Here is a 24124-nt window from a genome sequence, read left to right as displayed (position 1 = left end):
ATGTCCTGCTTATCTTATTACACTTCATATTACAATTACAAAAAATCAGATACCACATCTTAAACATACTTACACATTCAGATTTTACATGTGCATTTTTTATGGTAAAACACAAAAGACAAAATATAGAAATGGCTTCACTTTAAAGTAGGGGAAAAAAAACTAACCCACCCCACATGTCCCAGGAGTCAAGTTAAAGATTCAGAAGTCAGGGCTAGGAGGGAAAAGGAAGATAAATAATTTAGCACTAAGCATAACTAAAGCCTGTCAGTCTGCCAGCTTTAAGAGAAATAAAAAGGTTTACAAGGATTCTGAGAGTTTTTACAGAACCTCCGGGGGTTTGAAAAAATAAATCCAGAACAAGAAAAGAGTTTTGAAGTATTCTGCATAAACAGATTTTAAAGACACTGATTAGACTGTGAGAATAGTAGTAGGGAAAGATTCCTTTAGCTGGGAATCAGGCTGTTCCCTGGGGTTTGCTCTCCTGTACCATCACCAGCTGCTCCATCCCTGGATTCTCCAGGAGCTGGGAATGAGGAGCTTCCAGGAGACCAAACACTCCAGCATCACAAACACCAGGGATGAGCCCAGGTGGGGCATCACAGGCACAGGCACTGCACAGCAGACACAAACACTGCTCTGCAGTGAAACCCCTGCTCAAACTCCAGCTCTGAGTGTGGCTGAGCTCAGCCATTCCTGCGTTTTCGAGTGGCCATGGCTCAACCAAGACAGTGAAGGAAAGAAAAATCTCAGTAAGCCGTGGCCTCACTCTTTTATGGAGGTGGCAGTGCAGGGGATGAAAGGGAAAATTTCACAATATTCCTTTCTACTTTCATTTTTTCTTCTCTCTCTCTCTTTTTTTTTTTTTTTCACAGAAAGATCCTCTAGCAAGATCCCTTGAATTGCAGAAACCCAGGAGTTAAACTGCAAAACCTGTATGTAAAAATGTGAATTCCATATCATGCTCAGTTTTACTCCAAACTGAGATGTAACCTTGTACTTCACTGCTCAGACAATGTTAACTGTAGGAGAATCACAGGAAAGAACCAAGTTCATTTAAGACATAAAGCAATTTTGAATTGCATTGATTACAGTGATCAGTCTATCACTTTAATGTCATCTCAGCTGACATTTATTAAAAAGACATACATGTGACAACCCATTGATCCTTAACACTGCAGCTGAGATAAAAAGTCTATTTGCAAAGGAAAATGACTTCTTTAATTAGAAATGGAGTATCATTTTCTCTTTTCTTTGTTAGAACCTCAGCAGCCACGGATCCAATACAGCACAGGAGGGGCTGCACAAGCTGGAATCTTCTTTGACTTAAGAATTTTCATCGTTAATCATTCAGAGTTGTGCAAATGAGCCCTGGAGATGGGAAAGCAAAGAGGCTTATTCCACCTGTGTGGGGGGACTCCAACTCAGTGTTGCTTGGGAAGGGTCTCAAATGGAGTAAGACAGCAAACAAAATATTCCACAGACTTCCTACAATGAGTTAACTGTGGGTAGACATTACACCTCTCCTAATGACCAACTATTTGATGAAAAACAACCCAGCAAATACTGCAAAGGAATATGCTGTAGAAATGACTGAATACTGACAGTCATTTAATGTATATTAAAAAATTCATCTCAGTCTACCAGATAAAATAATAAATGTGTCTGATACACTGTGAATGAAATGCTGATCTAGAAATTCCAGGAGCATTCCTTGGTGGTGAACAGAATTTTGAAGCCAAGTTATTTAGTCTGAAGATCTATAAAACCCTATTTTTAACTTTGTTTTCTCTTTGTACAAATCCAAAATTGCATATTTGGAAAATGTTACATTTCATAGAGTGTCACTTTTAGTTCTAGGGTTGATCAATCTGATTCTCATTAGAGAATTGCCTTATTTCTATAAATTATATTAATGATTTCCTATCTCTCAGAAATGCAGTGTTCTACAAATTCCACAAATGTAGGTTCCATTCCATCCACTCTTCTGTCAGTTGTATTTTATATTCTACTTGAATAGCATGTAATTCAACAGATCTGGGTTTAATTTTTATAAGTTTACTGCATGAAAATCACAAGCTAATATTGAGGTGGACTAGACAAGTAAATCTCCACATTCTTGTGTTTGTAGACTTTTTATATCAAGTGACATTAATTCTGGATAAACAACTTGTATTGCATTTTCTCCAGTAATTAAAATCAGAAAAAATCAATGCACTGCTTATTTCTTAGCTGAACACAGAGTCTATATGTCTGGCAAAAAATGTCCAGATTGAGTGATTATTTACAACGAAAGTCTCCAGATTCTTCAGATTCTTTTGTACAGTATGTAACCTCTCAGATTTACTTAAATTGCTGCCTACAAATAAACTGACAGTAACTTTTCATCTACTCATAAAAATAACTTAATTGGATTGCTATTAGATATTTAATTGGCTTCACAATGTTGGTACAGTATCTGCCTATAAAACTTCAGATAATATTGCCTTAATTCATCTGAGTAAACTATCAATTCCCTTACAACAATAGACAAAAATCTGTACTCCTCTTTTAACTTTCCTCTGGGTACAGATGAAAACTTTCAGGTGGCAGATCTTTATTTTTCTATAAGCTCTCCAAATAGTTTAGAATTATGAAAAAGTTTCTGTTCAGGCGAGTGGAATGATTTGAGTCGAGTGATTTTTATATCCTTTGTTTACAAAAGATAAATTATTCCTGGAAGCCTAGGACCACAGAACAGAACAACAGGCACCAAGAGCCTCAGTGCTCTAAACACAGGACACAGTTGTGTACAGAAGGAATGTGTAAAGTTATGTACAGAAAGAATGACTTACATGAAAAAATTAATGGATGGAATTCATACCTGCTCCAATTCCAGAGCCTTGTGTGGGATGATGCTAATATAATCTAATAATATCAGGATCAAAGATGAGTGGAATAAAACTTCCAATTTTAGATGCTCTTTATCTGCAGGTGTGAATGTATAATGAATTCTCACCACTGGCTCCTATTATAAATCCAATGATTTTGTACTCTGTGACAGCAGTTTCTACAATTTTCTTTTGGCACAACCTGCTTGGAAGATACGACAAACCCGCAGGGTGCCAAAACGCTTCTCTAAATGATCTACTTTGCAAGACAGCTTCCAAGTGTGACCCTGATGAATCTTATCAAACTCTTGGAATAGAATAAACATGAAGGAAAGAGCCCACGTATCATTTATTTAAGTGGGTATTTCATTGGTTTTTTTACATCCTACGGCACAGCCATGCCAAAGGATTCATCCCAGCATTTCGAGCATTTTAAACCCAGGTTAAATAGAAAACCATTAGTGGGTAGGATAGAATTGCACTGTGGCTATTTTTGAATCCTGCTGCCTCAGACAAATGCAATGAATCAGTTGATGTCACCTCAATTACCGTGTTAGCTCTAATCAAGGAACCTCTCTTCCCATCTATTCTGTATAGGGAACTCTCTGAACTAGGTGGCAGATTTTCCAGTGGACAAAGTCACCCTCTGGCAGTTTACAAGGGGCAGGATTTGACAGAATAAGGCTGGATGACTCTTTTTTAATTGAATATCTGAGCATTTGAATGCTACAGGAAGCATTTCATTGCCATTCATAGTGACAGTTCAGTGTTTAATCGGGGAGAAGCTTTTATGTGCAAAAGCTACACAAACATGGGGAGGGGATCATTACACATCTGCCAAAATACTGCTTGGAATGAAGGTAGATTCCAGTTTCCAACACAAATTTCCAAAGGGTTCTCATTTTTTCAGCTTAGCATGCCATGCCCTGCTGCAAACACCAAGGACTGGACACTGAGGACCAGCAGAATGCACCGAGAGGGTTCCTGAGTACACAGGTACAGGGAAAAGTGAGCATGCAGAGAGTGAACTGGGCTTGTTCCCTCCTCCACTCTTGGTCTAGGAGCCCGTCCATGTGCTGTGTTCTATTTATTATTTCTGCATTGCATCAGGGGGGAAGTATTCACACTGAGCCACAGGGATTAAAGACTGAAGCTCTAGAGAAGTCGGATCACATCCGTCATATCCAGCTGTTTTCAATTCCAACACCTCACACCTGCTTTTATTTATTATTCCTGGGCTAGACAAGACAGGGCTCATTTTTCAGTCTTTACAAGCTTTCCTAGAAAAGACACAAATCAATCTATTCCTTCCCCTTTTGCCTCTGCAAAAGAACATTACAGCAAACTCCTGACACTGTGCATACCTGACCTACAGGAACCACTCACAGCCTGAGGCTGGACAGCTCCCTCTCCTCTCCCAGCATGGGGACAATGGCCCAAAATGGAACAGAAACATCATCAGTTACAGAAATCTGTGTCAGCACAGACTCTTAACCCCACTTACTCCCACAGATTTCAACTGCCTTGCCTTCCTCTTACACTGGAGATGGACTCAAGAGGTTTGGGTGGTGGTGAATGAACAAACAGATTCATGGAATACTTTCAGTAATGGGTTCTCCACTTGTACTCACTGTCAGCTTCCATTCCTGGAGCCTGTTTGCTGGCAATCCATCTGAATCATTTTCTGATTCTTTATCTGGAAGTCACACTGCCTGAGCATTTGATTGTCCTTTTTATCACAAGTCTTACATTAGGATCTTTATAACTAACTCTTCAAGAGTAATAATCCAGACACATTTAAAATGCAAGCCAAATGTCCCACGCCTCCTTGTCCTTACTGCACAAACATTTCCACAAGTGTAGTTGTTCCTCTCACACATCTGGCACACCAGGTTATTATTTGATGGAGCAAACTTGTGTCTTGATTGCAATTCATCCACCTCATTTTTTGAATCAGCCAAGTATATAGAAAACCTTCCCACACCAAAGAAACAGGCCCTTAAGTTCTTAAAACATTTGAAATTCTTGCATGAAATTTAGCACTGAAACACAAAGTATTATCATCTGTAACGAAATGTGTTAGGAGATGCTGAATACACTTGCTTTAAAAGGCAACTCTGCCACATTACTCATTAAAAAATCAAGGATATTCCATAACAAGAACAACTGTCACTCTGAATTCAAAACCAAACTGATTCCCTAAAATTTGAAAGCCTGTAATAAAACATACCTATAACTGCCATAACACTGATGTGCTGTAAATCCACCCAGTTTTGGGAAGAGCAATGCACACTTACCAGACAGACATCAAGGCAATTGCCCATGATACAATGTTAAAAAAAAAAAAATAGCTTGTACGTTTTGCAGTAGCATCAAGTCTCTATTCAAGTGTAAAAAAATTAATTGACTCCATCTGTATTGGCCTAATGACTGATTAAATGACTAATCACGGAAGTCTTAATTAAAATCATTTTTCTGTACAGAAGAGGATGGAGGGAGGAAGGCAATCATTAATGTGTTCTAATGTATGTCAGATTCCATTTGTGCCTTTTCCTAACAGCCACCAAATGAGTAATTACACACAAGGTCATTCTGTAAACTTTGTGCTCACATGCACTGATTGGATCTGGGTTCTGCACGGGGCTGCTGCTTCCCCATCACAGAGCAGGTAATTAATAGTGCTCAGCATAAATAATAAAGGAAGCTGACATTTCCTCTTCCATCACCAGCCAGCCCAGATTCACACACAGCTTCCATCCACTGCTGGTGAAGTCCCACACCTCACACACTCCATCAGAATTCAATATTCTCCATGCACTGACAGGCATCCCCATCACACGGGGAAATTCCAGGATTTTTTCCTGCATGAATAAAATGACCATGCAATTAAAAGAATCCAAGTAAAGCAGGATGGCAGTAGGAAACTTATTTTAAGTTTTATTTGCCAGCCACCTGACAACCTGATGCATAGTGACCTTTGCTATGGAAAAATAACAAGCTCCTTCCACCTCAACAGCTGAGAAGAATCTATTTAAAACAATGTATTAAAATGTGTTATGGAATTAAAAAGTGCATCTTGAGAGTGGATAAACCAACTTTCCACTGGCATGTGACCCTTACACAGCACCTACACTTTTTTATGAAACATTGCATATAAAATATTAAAGTCCAAAGTACAAATTGCAACACAAAATATTTTGTTTGCTGAATGCTGTCCTGAAATTCTGGAAATTGTTATTTGCAGCCACAGCAAATCTTCATGCCAGCAGCTGTGACAATTTTCCATATCCCAGATGACAATACATTATCATGTCTAAAATAAGGGGTTTTATAAAATTAAAATAAAATGTTTTAATGGGGAAAAAAGAAGTTTTTACTGCCCTGTAACTTTTATCAACAAATGTCCAATTCTACAACTTTACTTCCCTTCAAAATCCTGATTCAAACCTGCAGCACTGATGTGAGCTGCAGGTGCAAAATTAAGGCCAGGTAAGTTCCACTTCTTCTAAAATAACTGAACCAACATTTAGTACTGACTAAGTTTCTTCAGTTACTGTTTTTCCTAACCAGAAGTATTCTGATCCACAGTCCTGATGAGGAAGATCTCTGCAGGGCCACTGGAAGTGAACATCCTCCTGTGAACAGACAGTTCAGAGTGCCCAGCTGATTAAAAATAGGGCTCAGAATATGGAGGGAGAAGCTAAAGGGACAAAAAATATGAGAAGAATCTTAAATCATTACATGACTCTATAATGTCCAATTACACTTCTAGCATGATTAAGCACTACCCTGTCTAAACCATTCAAAATCATCGAAGTCACAGAACAATGTAAGTAAAGCTACATCAAGCAACTTCATCCAGATTTCAAGAAAATATGATTTTCAACTGCTCTGAATTAATTATAACACAATCCTGACCCTACTTACCACATAACAGAAGAAAACAAAAATATGTGACAACAACTCTCTGCTTGCAATAACTGTCAGTGTCACATATGAAAGAAGTTCATTTTACTAATAAAGGAAATAGAATTGAGTGATAGATTTAAAATTAAATTCAGCTATTCTATAAATGTCAATCAGAGTTTTAAGGTGGCTCTCAAGGCTTAAAACCAGCACTGAAACTCAAACATGCCACTCTCTGGGCTTCTAGGGAATTAATAAAGCTCAGTTTCATCTTCCTTTGAAGACACATATATTTAAAACAACCACAAAATCCATCACCACCACACCAGAACACTCCAAAATAAACAACATACAGATGGCACAGTAAATCTTTCAAAACCTGAAGGTATTTTTGTGGAATAATTCAACACAATCTGCACTACTCTGCTAATGCAAATGCAAACTTGCACAACTACCTAAATTACAGGGTGGTGTGCCATTCTTAATCTTCTCAGAAATGTAGGAGTTCCTGTTTCAATCATTTCTATTGTTTGAAATACACCTGGTGATAATGGAGCGGCTGCCACTGCAGGCAGAGAGCGACTTCTGGGTGAAGCTAATTAATAACTCACTTCTTGCTGCTGGTTGGAAGTGATCAGCAGTCAGAGGGGAGGATGGAGGTGGGAAAGAGCTGAGAGGAGCCTCAGTGCCCTGTCCAAAATTCAGCACTGTGCTCTGTCTGAGTACATTGATTATTTAGGTTACTCCTGGTCTTTAATGGGGTAAAATATTTAAAAGTCAAGCATTTCAAGTGTTTCATTTCAGGGGCGTCTCGGGTAGATCCCCTCAGCACTCAAGGACAGAGCCTTCCCATCACAGTGTGACAGGCCATCCAAGCTGGGTGAAAAACACCCTTTGTACTTCTCTAGGTTCTGGAAAGTACTAAGAAATCTTATGCTCAAAGACAGACCACAGAGGAGGACGGTGTCTTGTGAAGGCACCTTCAGCTATTCTAGATCCATAAATCTGGGAATTTGCAACTCTTTAGGCCATGTAATTGGATAAAGCAAATAGATTCCAACTAAAGGGTTCAAATGCATCCAAGTGATGCCATTTAAGGAAAAAAAACCTCCAACAGTCTATACTCAATTGCCTGGTCACAAGGCAAAAATGAGGGACACAGCTGCTGCATGTGGTAAATTGAGCTGTTTTGAGTGTGCTTTAAATGGTTCATGGAATCATGGAATCCCAGAATGGTTTGGGTTGGAAGCCTGGAAAGTTCATCCAGTTCAGTCCCCTGCCATCAGCAGGGATTCCTTCCACTGTTCCAGATTCCACACTTTGATTTCTCTGATTTGCCAGTGCACATTGTCCCTTCTCTTGTGACCTAAACATGACTTCTCATACTGGTTAAAGGTGAGAAAACATCTTGTGTGTGACAGAGGAACTACTGCAGCTCAGTGGGCCCAGCCTGATTAGGCACTGGCACCACTGTCTGCTCATGGCAGCCAGTCCTGTTATTATTTGATGCTTTGCTGTTGGCTGAACTAGTGGCAAAGGTGAAGAATGTCATCAGGGCAGATCTGCTCAAGTATTTTGAGAGCCTGTAACTTATTCTACAGCAGAGAAATTAAAGCAAACATTGAAGAAGTTACCAGTAGCAGGCTGGAGTTAAAGTCACTTTCATCACAACCCAAATAATGGGGAAGTTAAACAATACCTTTCTCTGAACTGCTGCAACTTCCATCCATGTCAGAGGATTTCTATCTCCCTGCTCATTTTTTCAGCTAAGAAATGCAAATGAGCTCTGCCCTATTCTTCTGTTTGTTTTGTACAGTGAGCACAATTTCTGCCTGAACGTCCAACTGTATTTCCATCCTCTTTGTGTCACACAAACCTCATTTACCAGTCATTCTTCTCCACATGAAGAGATCTATAATGAGGAGTCTTTCTGTCATTGCCCTGCTCCTCTGAGTCAGGAATTTTCATTTCCCCCTAATACTTGCTGCTGTAGCTGCAATTTCATTTACTGTTATACCAGAGCCTTAATGTGAGCACATCTGTGGCTGGAGCATGGAAAAGATTCAGGATTTCTCTCTGAGCTATCGATTAAATGGTTACAAGAAACCAGAGGGTTTATTTACCATGCTCCCACGTGGTTCTTATAAAAAGGAAGGTTTATTCACTGTACTTGAAATGACAGTTTATTCTTCCAGTTACTTAATTCTCCCCTATCAAGCAGAAAAATGTTACACTAGTGTTGTTTTCAACCAGCAAAATGCACTGAAAATGTACAGCTCAGGTTAACTTCTGATCCATTAATGCCACAAAGGCTCGTTATATACTTTCCACCCCGATCCTAAATTTTTAATGAAGTCAAACTAGTGGGTTGTGATGGTGATTTGATTTGCCTTTTTTTTTTTTTTCTGGAGAGCAGGGATTTTCAGTGATCAAATATACAATAATTTTAATATTAATTAAAAAAACAATGAACTTTGCCATAGTTCAAACCACCGTTATAAAACTTGACCAACCTAAAAAGCAGAAGAGAAGGTTTTCCTCTCTATGTAATTCTTTTCTTTTTAACTATCTACATCCTATGCTATCCAATTTTGCAGGTTTGTTTCAACACACCAGTTTTCAAGTGGCAAAGTTAGGTGTAATGGCAAGGTTAGATGGAATTACTCAAGTATCATCAGAGCAGACTGTAAAACTTAGCTAAAATTGTTTTCTCACCTAAAAAACCATGTAAAATAGATTTGATGACAATTCTAAAGGTGTGGTGAAACCCCTTCCCCAACCTACTTCATTTGAATTAAGGGGAGGAAAAGCTCTACTAAAACAAGAAAAAGACTTAAAACCCCCACCCAAGCACCAAAAAACCCAATACCAAAGCCTCTCTAAAGTGAAGGACTGAAAAATGTTATTGCAAGCACAAGCCCAGGCTCTAAGGAAGTAAGAGCAGTAAAATGTGGAGGGCAGTGTGACCCACAGTGCCCAGGTAACCAAAACCTTGACCAAGGGACAGCAGCAGGAGGGGAGGGGCCTTGCAGGGGGATAAATGTGCTTTGGGCAGGCAGCAGCCTCCAGCTGAGCAGCAGCAATCCTGGTTCACACATACCTGCTGCCTTCCCTCTTCTCCTGCGAGACTGTCATCTTCTCAGCTTTCTCAGCAGATATCCTGCCACTTGGCTTTTTGCCTCCTTTCTGCAGGGGGAAAAAAAAAAAAAAAAAAAAAAAAAAAAGTATTTCTCTAGTGCTTCGGGGAAGTGCCAAAAATGGTGTAATTTATGATGTGCTAGTGTTTTCCTTTGCATTCTTAAGTTAAGAACAAATGCAAAATCATCAGCACTTGACTATGGTGGATTTTGATTTACATACATTAAGATTCTCTTGTGATTTCCTATTATTTATTTCTGTAAACAAAACTGGATCCTGGTCGCTAAACTATCAGCATCCTCTGCAGAGTGAAGACAAAAGCCAGAATGTACAACTCAACAGTCAAAAGAATTTGAAACCAGAAGTTGGAGCACTTTATCTGATCTGAGACTCTCATCTGTTCTTCCTTTTTGGAACATTCTTACTGGGAGTGAAGTAAATAGTGCTCTATAAATAGTAAATAGTTATCTATACCTGAACTTTGGGAATGGGCACATATTTCTTTCTCAGTTTGAATAATAGGGTCTAGGCTTTTCCCCTAGAATTTTCCCAATACATCTTCAGTTATTTTCTGAACAAGTTATTTTCTGGACTATTTCCTGGAACTAAATGCATACACCATAGCTTTGCTCATTTTAGCGTATTGTATCCATGCAAACACAGTATTTTGCACTAAGGTTGGCACAGAGAGAAGCTTAACAGCTTTTACTTTTCTTCCTTTCCTGAAATCTCTTCAGGATCCCACTGTAAGAAGTACTGCAAAGCCTGAGGAATTCTGTTGGCAGAATTACACAAAATTGGAGTTTTTTCCCCTCCTTTCCACTCAGCTGTAACAGAACTGATTCCACCTTGCATGGTTTTTGTCACAACCAACACAGTGAACAATTACGGAACACTGTGACCCCTCATGATAATTTTATACCAATACACCCTGCAGGAACCAAAATTTCCCTATTAATTAACTTCTGTTCCCTGTGAGACCTGCAGAGAGGCTGCTTTGGTCACGTCCTTAATGGGTGGGAACTTGCAGAACCATTTCACAACACAAACCAGAAGCCAGGAGAATGTTTGATGGGTCATCCCCCATCCTGGCAGGAATGTCTGGTGTTGGAAAGCTGTTGTTTAATATGAACCATTAATAGCACTGCTTGCCTCAAATTTTGTGGGGTGAAATGGAAAGAAAGATCATGTTCTACTGCAATGCTTTATCTGAGCTAGAAGACCTTAAATAAGAACTTTGCAGTTGGCAGTGCTGCAGTTCCCTCCACAGCACCATAACTTTATCATTATATGGTGTGATAAAAGTTAAGTCTTTGCCTCTGCAAGGACATTAAATAACATCTTTCTCCCCATTAGCTTTTGCTGTAGTAGCAGTATTTATTCTCTGGGCAATGAGTGAGAACCACACTCCTTACAGAATAACTCCAAGTTCTTAATGCACTAACAGTTTCAGAAAGGTTCCTGTGACACTAAATTTAATGTGTTTTTAATATTATTATATTATTAATTGATAGCTCTTGTGCCACACACTTTTAAAGGAAATGTTTAAGAGCCTCTTAAACGTCACTGAAGTCCTACATGTGGATAATCCATTTATTTAAAAAAAAAAATTCTTCATGCCAATCTTCAGTTGAAATAATCTCAAAATAGGCAGCTGTTCAAAGAAAGGTGTCTAGGATCAATTGTTTCAAGGTCCTGACAGGATTTCCCATCAGTCCTCTCAAACCTTACACACCTCTAGTGACAGTTCTGTGGTCCCACATTACATAGCATAGGACTTTCAAATGAAAGTGTCTTATGCTGTGCATCAAAATAAATTCCAGTTTCATATGCTTTCAAGTGAAGCTAAAGCATCCAAATCAGAGAATCATTCCTTAAATACCCTCCTCATGTTAATTTTAATTACAACCATTATTACTACCAGCAAGACAAGGCTCATGTCCCACCTTTGAGGGCTAAGTGCCAGCAGAATGATTCCTTCCATAACAACCCTTCAAGATAGGGCAGCCTGACCTCTCTGGGAGTGAAATATCAATTAATTATCTTTTTACAGCCAATTCAATTACAGCACACTAATCACTTGTGTAGGACATCAAGCCAGAAGTTGAGGGTGGGTGAGTGGGTGGGGAGAGGAAGAAAAAATCATTGGCAGGGAAGGACCTTGAGTGAGGCTGATGGGGCAGTAACCCCACAAATGCAGCTGGAATGTTTGTTAACATCCCACAAGGAGTTATTATCTGTTTGTAGCAGAATAAATGCTGCAAAATCATCCTCATTTAACTGAAGGTTTTTAAAAAGAAAGAGTTATTGGTCCTAGGGGTAATAGACATTTCATTTAAAGGTGACCAGACACACTGCATTAGTCTTTAATGCAGGAGTCAATTCACCAAAGAGCTTTGTTCATTCAGGGGGAAAAAAAAGAAGATAAAAGATGATCTATTCAGCAGGAAGCAAAATATATTTAATTTTTGTTAAATGAACTAGTATTAACTCAAGTTACCAAGGACTATTTCACTACTGTACTGATGCCAAAGAAAATTATCAAGTGTGATGTATCCACAGTAATGCACTCAGCAGAAGTGCAGTATAGAAGCAAACATGTTTTAATTTATGACCCCATTAGCATTGCTACAGAGGCCAAACTTCTGAGAGCATGAATAAACATGTTAGGATATGCAAACAACCCCCAAACCTGACTCTATTTCATTGATGGCATTGGCAAAATAAAACAGGGAGGTGGGTGTCCATCCCTTCTCCCAGGTAACAAGGGACAGGACAAGAGGAAATGGCCTCAAGTTGCACCAGGGGAGGTTTAGAAAAATTAGGAGAAGTTTCCTGGGGCTGACCAGGCAGCTGGATGGAGTTCCCATCCCTCAAAATGGTCAGAACACTGTGGCAGGTGAGGCCATGCTTTGGTGCTGAGCACAGTGGTGATGCTGGGTTCACTGCTGGTCTCGGTCTTTCCCAGCCTCAACAATTCTGTGATTCTGTAATTTTATCATGGCTGTTCACTGCCTTTACACTTTTTAACACAATCCTTAGGAACTAAAATTGAATTTGAGTGGTTTTAACTGAAAAAAAATATATTATAGTAAAGAATATGAGAATCTTCTATTTTTGACCCTAAGTTTTCTTTTTTCTCTGTATAGTAACTTGAGCTCACTAAAGATATTTTTTGTGAGAATGACTCTCATCCATATTAAAGCATTCTGTGGAAACAAAGACTTCACTCAGGGGGAGGGTTCATCAAACCCACTAAAATTATAATCATTTAATAAAAGTAATGACTAGTCTGTATTTAAAATATTTTCCCAGGCAGCACTTTAGCATATTGTGTATTCCAAACAAAGTGCTGTTGCATAATCATTAACTCTGCACCAAGGAGATCTTATGAAAAAAATAATGAAGATTTTAGTAAAGTAAAGAATATTAAGTTTTCTTATAGATAGAAGACACATCCAAGCACCCACAAAAATGATAGGAGAGAGTTTTGCTGGAGCTCAGAGTAGCCACAAGGGTTTGAGATGTTTAAAGGAAAAGCAATATGTTATTTTATCCAGAGAAAAGCAGGGCTAGAAGGAAGCAATATGTCCAGCATCACTCAGAGGATCTGGGCTCAGAGCACCAACCCTCTCTTTGCCTGCCATTCCCATGTCACATCCAGTGCATTATGATGTTACACCAAGCAGCCTGCAGGAACCACCCCAGAAAAATTGCTGCAAACATCCAAACCCCCAGGGAAATGTTCAATACGACACAATGGCTGTTGAACCTGAGAGTCTGCCCTGTGCAGAGTGGTTTCAAACTGCAAGTATGGAAAATTCTCTTAGCAATTAGAGGAAAAATGTCTCCAACTCCTTTCTTTATGGTCAATATAATGTAAGGCTATCTTCAAATGCCGGATTTATTTTTTTAAAGTGTTCTCCAAAGCAGTTTGAAAAGAATTGTTTGAGACATACACGCTGCAGCCAGCAGACAATAACAGTCCTGCAATTACCAGCACCTGCATTCCAATTCAGTGGATTGACATTCCCGAGGGGCCGTGGCAGATTCCCTACTGACAACAATTAGCATCAAAATGTTCCCCAGTGTAAAGCTGTGGGTGGGAATTACAAAAGGTTAACAGACTAAATATAAAAATCTTTTTGAATATAAAATCAATGCGCTTTGTTACCAAAATCTGGGTACTGTAATTTAACCAAAATAGGGATTAGAGTCTCTGGCAATCTTCCATGTGTGTGAGCTTGGCTTTTCTTTAAGCAAAATGCTAAGCAGCCAATCTCAAAGTTTAAAACAAAACAAACCCAAGAGCCAAAGGAAAGTATTCTACAGTTTTGTTTTTTTCATTTTCCTTAGCACCAAGAGGAACACCATTCCTATCAAGGCTCACAATGATCCTGTTACACGGTCAGACTCAAAATCCCAAATTATTTTAGTGTATGATTTAGAGAGGGATAAGCGGTCAAAGAAAAAAAAATGAGTGGTCAAAATCAGCTAGAAGTTTCTTTACTCAAATGAGTTCTAAAAACACACAGTTTCCTCCAAAGGTCATCACTACATCACTATATCCATATTTTCAGAAGTGGCTTCTAATTCTCTGTAGCTACCAGGGGCAATGAAAAAACTTGTATGTTTTTATAATGCTTGGAACCAGCTTTGCTTTATTTAGACTGAAGTTACAAGCAAAACAGATGAAAACAAAATAAAAAATTGGTCATCAAAACATTGAATTTGATGAGAATATGGAATTGTAACAGAAATCTACAAGAAGGATGTTCAGTAAAAATACAGAGTTGATAAATTTAAATTTATCTGGGTTGTCCTTTGTGTTTTTGTTTGAGATGATAAGTGGCCATGCAGGAACTTTGGATCAAAGTAAGAGCTTTTACATGAAAGCTTAATTCCTGTTACCAACCAAGAAAATCTTTTATAAAAAATAGTTAACAAGTCTCAGAATAAAAACATGGGGAATTTCTCCTGGGCTGTGGAGGCTGCAGTAAAGCTGAGCAGGTACAAGATTTGTACAGTGAGAGTCTGACTCCAAATTGATGCCTCATTACACTGAGTTAACGTGGATGTGCTTGGCACATGCTGGGACCCCTCTTATCCCAATCAGTGCAGCAGCTCCTGCTCTCCTCACATCTCTGAGAGAATCAGCATGTTCAGGACCAGCCCAAGGATTCTAATTGCTAAATCAGCAAACATGTTAATCATCACTTTGTTGTGAAATGAGATTACAGACATGTACGAGAGATTATAGAGGGGAATCTGACAAATTGATTTAGCTGCTATTTCAACACAGGGCTGCAAGGTGCTTTTCATAATTATATCTTTCTAGCTATAGTTCTGTAGGGCTTCCAGTGTGCAAACAGGTGTCTGAAAGGTAAAATACATGTGAGGTAACCCTGATGTTGTACAAGAAACTAAACAAGCACAGCACACACACACACACAGAGGTCTGTAGGTACACATTCATACATAAGTGTGGTGCATTGACCTGTCACGACAGGATCATTATTATTAATTATTTCAGAAACTGAGTAGAGAATAAATCACCTGCACAGACAGAGGGTTACCCAGGGTGTGCCTTACTCCACACACAAGCTTTAGTTCTACACTGCCAAAGCCTCAGAGTACTTGGAATGAAGTAGAGGAAGATGCAAGCTGGGAGGGACTGAAAGGGACACATTTAATTCCAACAGTAGACAGACAATAATGGTTTCTTGGTTTTGTCAAAATACAACTTCTGGTGTGGTCAAAATGTAATGGTGGATAGGGGTGGTAGTTTTTAATTTACACCTACTACAGACAGGTCTGAGCTGCTACAGAGAACCAAAGTCATTGTGCCCTGGTCATGTGATTGTATGGGATCTCTGGTCCTGACACGTCTCCAGGGAGGTAAACGTGTACATTTAAATTCACAGAACTTATGTACACTAAGACTAATTTGTTCTTTCAAGCAGCCACCGTGTGGTGCTGAGAAATCCGTGGGAAGCAGTGCCTGGGGGAGGGCTGCATGCACAGCTATGAAATGCCTGACCCTGGGCTCCAACAGGGTCTCATTATACCCAAATAAATGTCTTTCAGACTCTTAAGAGAGCTCAAAGGGAAGCTATTAAGAAAGTAAAGTTATTGTAGACACTTTCGATACCAAATTTACATATTGTTGCTAATGAAGAATTATTTCTTCCTAGAGCACATGAATTTACATGAGTCCAAAACTTAGTATTTCTTTTTCCATGTCATATGTGGAGAAGTCAGGCTTCATTACTTTTGAAATATGGTAATTACTACGGTGATGGCTTCATGCAAAATTCCAGACAAAATCATCAAAATTACAATAAATTTCTATGGGCTAAAAGAAGCAGAACTGTTTGCTGAAATGCAGGCCAGATAAGAACAAATCTGAATAATAAAATAGAGGGTAAACCTCATAACAGCTGAAGTTATTATACATATAATGACTGGACATGGGTCTCAGTGCTCTGGGCTGGGTGACAAGGTGGGGACTGGTCAAGGTTGGACTCGATGCTACTGGAGGTCTTTTCCAACCTAAATGATTCTGTGATTCCCTTTGCCCTAACCCAGGACAATGTATGAGATGTGAGATTTAAAATAACCAGATTCTGCAGAAATTCTTTATTTATCACTGCCCGCAGGAAAGAGGGGGTAGAGTCAAAACCTTTTTTTCAGCAGAGTATTTGTCTGTAGTGGAAATTACTACCAAGTGTTCAAAGTCTCTGATGATCCTCAGGCTACCTCGAGTGATGATGTCAAGTTTTGGCACTGAGGGCTTCAGAGGAGATGCAGGAAACACGTCTGGGGGAGTGGCTTTGAAGCAGGCTCAGAGGGGCTGACACAAAATAGAAAATAAATCATGTCAAGGCTTGATCATGCAAACTCCAACGTCAGCAGGAAAATTCCTGTTGACTTCAGACATGAGCAGGATTGGTTCTTCAACAGTGAAGCCCCATAAGAAAAATCAGAATTCTAAAAGAAAAAAAGAGTGCTCCCTAATTTGTTTAGAAATCCAGTGATCAGGGTAGGGAATTTTGGTTTTGTTTTTAAACATAATTTCTTGCATTGTTGTTTCAATGAAAAGGATCCTCTAAGAAGCACAATCTTATTTCTGAGATCAAATCCTTATTTGAATAAGAAAAAAAAATCATTCTTGCCACCCATGAAAAATATTCCTGCTTGTTCACTGACAGCACCAACACACATGGACTGACCCATCACATTTTCTTTTAAGATATTCTCTCTTGGAAATACAAGTGGTGAGTCAGTTGTTATGGTAACTATTTTTCTTTTTTTTTTTTTTAACTAACATATGACAGCCTGTGTGTCATCTGATGCTGTTCCTGAATTCAGTTACACACTCACTTTTGTCAAATAGTCTAAAAAAGGGCTTCTTGGACGAAGAAATACTAGGGAGAAAACAGGATATTTTTCCCCATGAACATGGTTTTAAACCATGAAACCACTGATTATGTGATTAAATTTATGCAGCCAGTCAACTTTTTCTAGTTCAGAGCTATGACATGATGACGTAAAGAGTAGCTCTCATTTGTCACCTTTCTTATTAAACAAGCTGCTGATGATTCCATGTGCTCCACTCTTGGAAATCCAGTCTTGTTTGCCCTGTCTCCTGGTTAGCCAGTCATTTGAACATGAGCCTATCTGAGCTATGATCTGCTTCACTGACCACCTGCAATTATCAGTGATTACATCACCTGAGTGGGTTTGGTTTCCCACTCAAGTCCAGTGTTACCAGTTATACACACTGATATTGCAAAATGTAATTGGTACTGGAATACTCACAACTGTCAAAGAAAGAAGGGATCTGTTCAGTCCTAATGAACATTCAGAAAAGAATCTCAATTAGAGATTTAGCTTTTAATGGAACTCAGTAGAGGTAGTGGGTGAAGAACGAAAAAAACATCCAATGCTGATAAGTTTGAAAAAGGTGGCAGAATACTTAAGGACAATACTTGGGCCTAAAAACAGTAGGAGGCAAAACTTGAACTTTTTACAGTTCCAACCTCCTGAACAATGACCCAGTGATGTGTTTGAGTTGGCTCCACACCCAGCTCCGTGCATTCCCAGCCCTGGTTTCAATTGCAAGCTTGTTACTCAGTCTTGTAAATTCCCGTAAATTTAAGACACATCGGACCAGAACATTCTTCAATCCAGAAAAATGAAAAATATTTTCGCTGATGCAGCAGAAATGTGATGATATGGAGCAAATGCAAACCAGAAGGATTACAGTGATCTGGACAAGCAGCAATATTATGTCACTGCTATCAGTGCCTAGGAATTGTTTTCTTTATTGCACTGTGATATCTTGTAATAACATCAAGAATCTGGAGGAGAACATTCCTTACCATGCACGCATTGCTTCCATCAGTGTGGCAAACTGAAATAACCAAAATTGCTGCTCTAAGTCTGTTTAGCAATGGATCTCATCCTACTTCAAGCAGCCTTGGAAAATAAACAATACCTTAATAAAAAATGCCAAAGTACATCACGAGTGGGAAGAAAAAGAGGAAAAAAGAAAAGAAAAAACCTAAAGAGCTGCAAGTGGAAGTCACTTGCTTGGCCAACAGCACGAAACTACCAGAAATTAATTTGTAAGCATTAAGATGTGTTAGTGACAAAAGAGGTTTTCCCATCAAATAACATCAAAAACATCTTCCATGGGCTTGGATCTCATTACCTATTTGAAATATGAAAACCATCCATATTTAAACTGTAGCTACACAGATATTATTACTAAACAGCAAAGCCTCTTGGAACTCTTTCACTGACAGTTCATCAATATTGGATGAAACTGGACGATTCTCCATCACTGAATGATTGTATCCATACCATGGGCAGTGGTGTGTGAATGCCTCGAGGATCTCATCATTTACCCATCAGCAGAGGTTTATTCCCAAGGTATTTTGAAAGTTAGCCAACATTTCTCTCCAAAAGCAGAGACGAGAAGAATCAGAAGGGAAATCAGTACAGCAATGCCCAGAGAAAAGATCTTTGAATAGATTTGAGTAGAACTTGGTGTTCATTCTTCTTTTTCCTTTTTCCTTCCCTCCTTTTCTTCAAGTCCCCCAGGTGTCTTCCCCACTCCTGCTGGCCCCCCAGCCTCACTTACCTTCCAGTGCCAATTTTCCCAATGGCCCTGGCCAAACTGAACTCAATGATTAGTGAGCTCTGAAAAGCCCCAAAGTTTGCCTGCCATGAACACTCAGAAAGGACAAAACACAATCACATGCACAGTAACACACCCCCGAGCAGTGACACCAACACCAGAAATAGCTGAGTGCCCGTAAGAACAGGATGACTCCAATCCCCAAAACAATCTTTAGCTCAGTGAACTATGCAAAACAATGACTGGGTTTTGTTTTGAAGTCCTAATATTTAAAGCCAAACACATTTTCTACATTTTCTCTCCAATGTCATCTTTCCAAAAACACCAAACTGCCTCCTCCTAAAGTGCTCTTTTTCTGTTGCAACATATGGTGCCCCATCCAGAGAGTCACAAGATATTTTGTTTCTAATTGATTAAATTCATGAGTCACACGCAGGATTTGCACAGAGGTTGCAAATCAACTGGTTGTTTTTCAGGGCTTCCACACAGTAACACAGGTGGGACAGTCACCTCTGCAGCCACAGCTACAAAAACCTCCTCAGAAGCATCAAATTTGAAACTTAAAATCAAAGTCACCAAGTCTTCTGATTTTATTTCATAGCCAGGAGGATTCTGTGGGGGGGTCCCCCCCCCCCCAAACTTTCTGTTGCAATTAGGACATCAAGAGAAAGTGTAACGTATCCAGTGTTATGGTTTGGGAATTCCAATGTTGCAAATACTACAATATAAATAAACAGAACCCAAATCCACCACCTTTAGAACCTTAAAAAATTAGCCAAATCTTCTGTTTCTGAAGGAAAAGTGATTTTTTAACATTCAACTTCTCACTGCCTGGAGTAGCAGTGCTAGAACTTGTAGCACCAAAGTAATTCCCAGGTTAAAACGGCTGTTCAATCACCACAAATTACAGATCAGACAGAACATTAAATCAGGGAAAAAATTAAACATTTCTGCCTCCACCATCCGCTCGAATAACTTGTAAAATGTGAAAATGGTTTTGCGTGGACATAAAAGCCTACATGCCTGAATATTCCTGATTTTCCCTGAAAGTAGAACTCCCACAGTTTAAGGTCATGTAGCTGCTGTATTTATGGGACCATTTCACATGCCAAAGTTGTTACTGAAAGTATGTGAAGTACTAGCAGTGTTTCTGAATATCAGTGAAGGGTATAAAGTCTGGGGTCCAGATTTAAGTATTAGGCCCTATTTCATTCTTGGTAAGTGAATTAGGACTGCAGAAATTATTAACTTGAACTCTTTTGATCTTATTGCACACCACTGTGTTTTGCCTGAATAAAATAACTGAGCAGAAACCCCAGGAGGGAAAGATTTCTCCTACAGAATGGAATCAATGTCAAAAAATTACTTTGTTTGTATTTATTATGAGGAACTCAGCACTCTGCTAAAAAAACCCTCTGCCTGTTTGTATTACAAAGGCTGTTTCTTATACTCTCAAGTTATTTTACTGCGATGCAAAGATGCTTTTTTATTTTTCAGTTAACTAGAACGCTGAGCAGTCAACTAATCCATTATCTTTACTCACCATGCTGGCTGCTCGAAGCGTCTCCTGCTCTATATTGGGTGTCAGACCCAGATTCTGGCTCTGTCTCCCTTAGGGAATGGCAAATCAGCCAGTGCAAATCCAGAATTGCTAATGACAGCAACAGGAGATTTCAGTTCCCAGCTTCCAGATGCAACATATGTCAAAAGATAGCTTATACACTCAGAGCCAGGGAGAGAAAACAGTTTTGACATTTTTGTTTGTTTGTGCTGATGGGTTTTAAATCTTAATTAAGTCCAAATATAAGGAAAAAATTCACCATGACATCCGTTAGGTGCTCAGTGTATTAAATTTACAGCAGGGCATCCAGCAGAAAACATACATTAAACATCATATTGAGAACTACCTCTCCAACAACTTAAATCTATTAGATTGTGTCCAACTGGAGATGGAGCTGACAAATGGGAATTTAGAATTCATTTAGGACTTCTTGTGTTTTCCAAGACTTTTGAAATCTGCATGAACTTAAAGTAGTGACTTTCCTAATAAACAAAGAATCAAGTTTCACAGTTCAAAGAAATATTTCACTGTAGGGTCTATTTAATCTGGTTCTGTACTTCAAATAATTATTGTAGAGTATTTACAATTCTGACATCAGCTATTATCCTTGACAAGGAAAAAAAAAGAACAACATTGCTATAAAATACAGAGAGAAACCTAATGCTGGATGAGATTTTTGAAACAAGTTTTGTTGAGCTTTAAAGGTTCCTGGCTTCTTAAAAGTACTGCTACATCCAGCAGTTTCCAGGGACTTCAATACTTCAGAAACCAATGATTAATTTAGGACCACAAATCAGTGTTTAGAAGAATGATTTTTATGGTCATAATTATTGAAGACAGAACTTGCTGTAATTCCTTGAGACTCCTTCCTTGAGCTGGAAACCACCAACTGGGGCTTGGGAGGGCAGTGAAAAACCTGAACTCTTTAAAGGCTGAAAATTATACTATAAAAGTACATTTGACAATCACAAAAACACCTCAGCATCTAAAAAAGGTATTTTCTACCATTTTTGTTGTGTAACACTTTTATACAGTTGCTGTAATTTATGAAGTTGGCAAATTAACTACCTGGTTTTAGAATATTGCATTTCTACAATAATCATGGGAAACACATAAAGAAATTGGCTCTTCCCCACACCTTGTAGACAGGATTTAACTGTTTTCCTCTCTTTCTTCCAAATAACTCAAAGCTGTTAGCAGAACTCGATGGAATTTGGTGGGTTTTGATGCCACCCTGGATTTCCAGACCATGACCATGCACAGCTGATAACCAAAAAAAACAACAAATAAATAATCAGTTATAAACTGTATAGTCACTGTTTCTTACTGTGGCATGATGTTACAAGTTCTGGTAAAATTTTTAAATCAGGGTATAAAACACTTTTACTGTACTTTTTACTCAAAAAGACAACAGAACTCTCTATTTTGGCCAACAGCATAAAACAGAGGAAAGTCAGTGGCTGGTGATGATGAAGGGTAAAATTAAGAAGGTTAAAAATTATGACTCAGAGGAAAGAAAATCTCAACCAAATCCGAGTTCATTGAATGGAATGACCCACTGGAGCTTTATTTGTTATATCCTTCCTAGCCTTTGTGGTGGGTTGCCCAAGGCTGGCTGCCAGGTGCCCAGCCAGCTGTGCTCTCATTCCCTCTTCTCAACAGCAGGGAGGAAAATGAGATGAAAAGGCTCATGGTCACAATGAAGACATGGAGAATATTTACTGATTGCCACCATGGGCAAGACAGACTCAGGGAAATAATTACAAATTAAATTATGCTTGGACATTCTTCCTGCCCAGCTCAGGCCCTTTTTTTCCTCACCCTCACCTAATTCCTTCATCCCCTCCCCACAGAGTGGTGCAGGGGATGAGGAATGGGGGGTTGTGGCCAGCCCATGACATTCCCTCTCTGGTGCTCCCTCCTCCTTGCATGTTCCCTGCTCCAGCAGAGCTCCTCCACAAGCCAGAATCCCACCAGGAGAACCTGCTCCTGCTCCTGCCTGGGCTTTCCCTGGGCTGCCTTTCCTCCAGGACACCAAACACCTGCTCCACACGGCTTCTTGCAAACCTTCCACAGGCTGCAGGAGGAAGATCTGCCTTGACACCGGGTGAACTGCCTTCCCCTCACCTCAGCCTCCACAGGGCTGTTTTTTGCTCTTTTTCACCCCCAGATCCTCTCTGCTGTGCAGTGGTAAAGCGAACCTGTCTTCCCAGAGGGAAGGAAAGAAGACACACATTCATTTCCTCAAAGGCAGCTTTTTCACAAAAGCCAAGCTATCTTTCTGCCTGAAATAATTATCTAGATGCTTAAACTGAAGTCCTGTCAATAACCTCAGCTTCCACAAAAATGCATTTTAAAAAGATTAAAAGAAAACAATGAAGTTTTTGCAATAAACAGGAATATCATGCTTTCTTAATGCAGAATGTAAATGATTGCACTGCTGAGAAAAGGGAAAATTAAGTCTTCTAAGTACCCAATGAACAGGAGTGGAACAAATTTTCTCTCTTCAAATATATCCTTATAGTAATCTGAAGAGAATACTCCCATGATTGTGTAGCGATTTCTTCAAGACCTATTCAATTCCTTATTGTTCAGCTTACAGTGCCAGAAAAAAGGGCCTGTTAAAGTTAACATCTGCTAAGTAATCATGGAACAGGCCATCCCAACATTCCACAGGGTTTGAACATTGCTATGAATTTTGATTACTATCAACTTTGGCTGGATTAAAGAAGCACTTTACTGTGAGACTTCTGAAACCTATAAAAACTTATTCCTTTAGAGGAAATGCTTCTAAAAAGAAACATTTCTATTCTGGGTTCAGAACATATGACCTAGCATTGTAAGCATGTCTAGTATTAAAGGTAGAAATAAATCAAACTGGTGAACTATATTCCTCTGATTGTTTTTGTTAAATATTTCATTTTAAGAGTGTTAACATCCCACAGTAGATTCTGACATGCAAATATTGTTTGGATGGGCTGCTGTATAGATTGGTTCTTCTGAGTTCCATTCCATGTGTTTTGCTTGCCTGACACTGAGAGTACATCCATATTTGCTGGATTCCCAGGTTTTGGGATCATTTTCTTTAAGGTGATACATTCATATCTGAGTGAGGCAATCTAAGATGTACTTCTGAGCACCTCTTGCCCAGCTGTGCTCTGGTTGGAGCTGTGTGAGCTGTGCAAACAGAACACCCCCAGAAGTCAATTGGATTAGACAAGCTTTCCATGAAGAAGCCATGGATTCCATATCTCTGCATTAGGATGGGATTCATTTGTGCTCTGTGCTTGACTAATTACAACCTGCTGAGCAATCCTTTACTGTTTCCAGTGTATAATGTGTAATTTACACTAACTGGGATTATTCCCTGACAAACACAGAAACTATGCACGCACACTCAGAGCTTGTTTTTTTCCTATTTTTCCAACTTTTTGATTCCAAAGTACTTTCCTTTTAAAATTAAAAATTGACAGTATTAAACGCAAAAACCACTCCCTCACTGCA

At 39.1% G+C, this 24124-nt stretch overlaps 2 long non-coding RNA genes across 4 annotated transcripts in view; one reads left to right on the top strand and one right to left on the bottom strand.

The window, feature by feature from the left end:
• The window catches only part of LOC128818191 (uncharacterized), a 113566-nt gene that overhangs the window by 83457 nt on the left and 5985 nt on the right, over window positions 1–24124 (bottom strand). For both annotated transcript variants that reach the window (XR_008440405.1, XR_008440406.1), the window contains exon 2: window positions 9877–9962. This is a non-coding gene — a long non-coding RNA (uncharacterized LOC128818191). The remainder of the gene's footprint in view (window positions 1–9876; window positions 9963–24124) is intronic.
• On the top strand, window positions 672–3856 carry LOC128818192 (uncharacterized). 2 transcript variants are annotated; one of them, XR_008440408.1, is made up of 3 exons: window positions 672–752; window positions 876–935; window positions 3781–3856. It is a non-coding gene; the product is annotated as an uncharacterized LOC128818192 (long non-coding RNA). The 2 variants fall into 2 exon arrangements; XR_008440409.1 differs by lacking the exon at window positions 3781–3856 and adding an exon at window positions 1262–1551.

Source organism: Vidua macroura, chromosome 23 (assembly GCF_024509145.1).
Source record: "Vidua macroura isolate BioBank_ID:100142 chromosome 23, ASM2450914v1, whole genome shotgun sequence".
NCBI classification, from domain to species: Eukaryota; Metazoa; Chordata; class Aves; order Passeriformes; family Viduidae; genus Vidua; species Vidua macroura.
The sequence above is the reverse complement of the archived record's forward strand: the minus strand, read 5'-3'. Positions and strand labels throughout refer to the sequence as shown.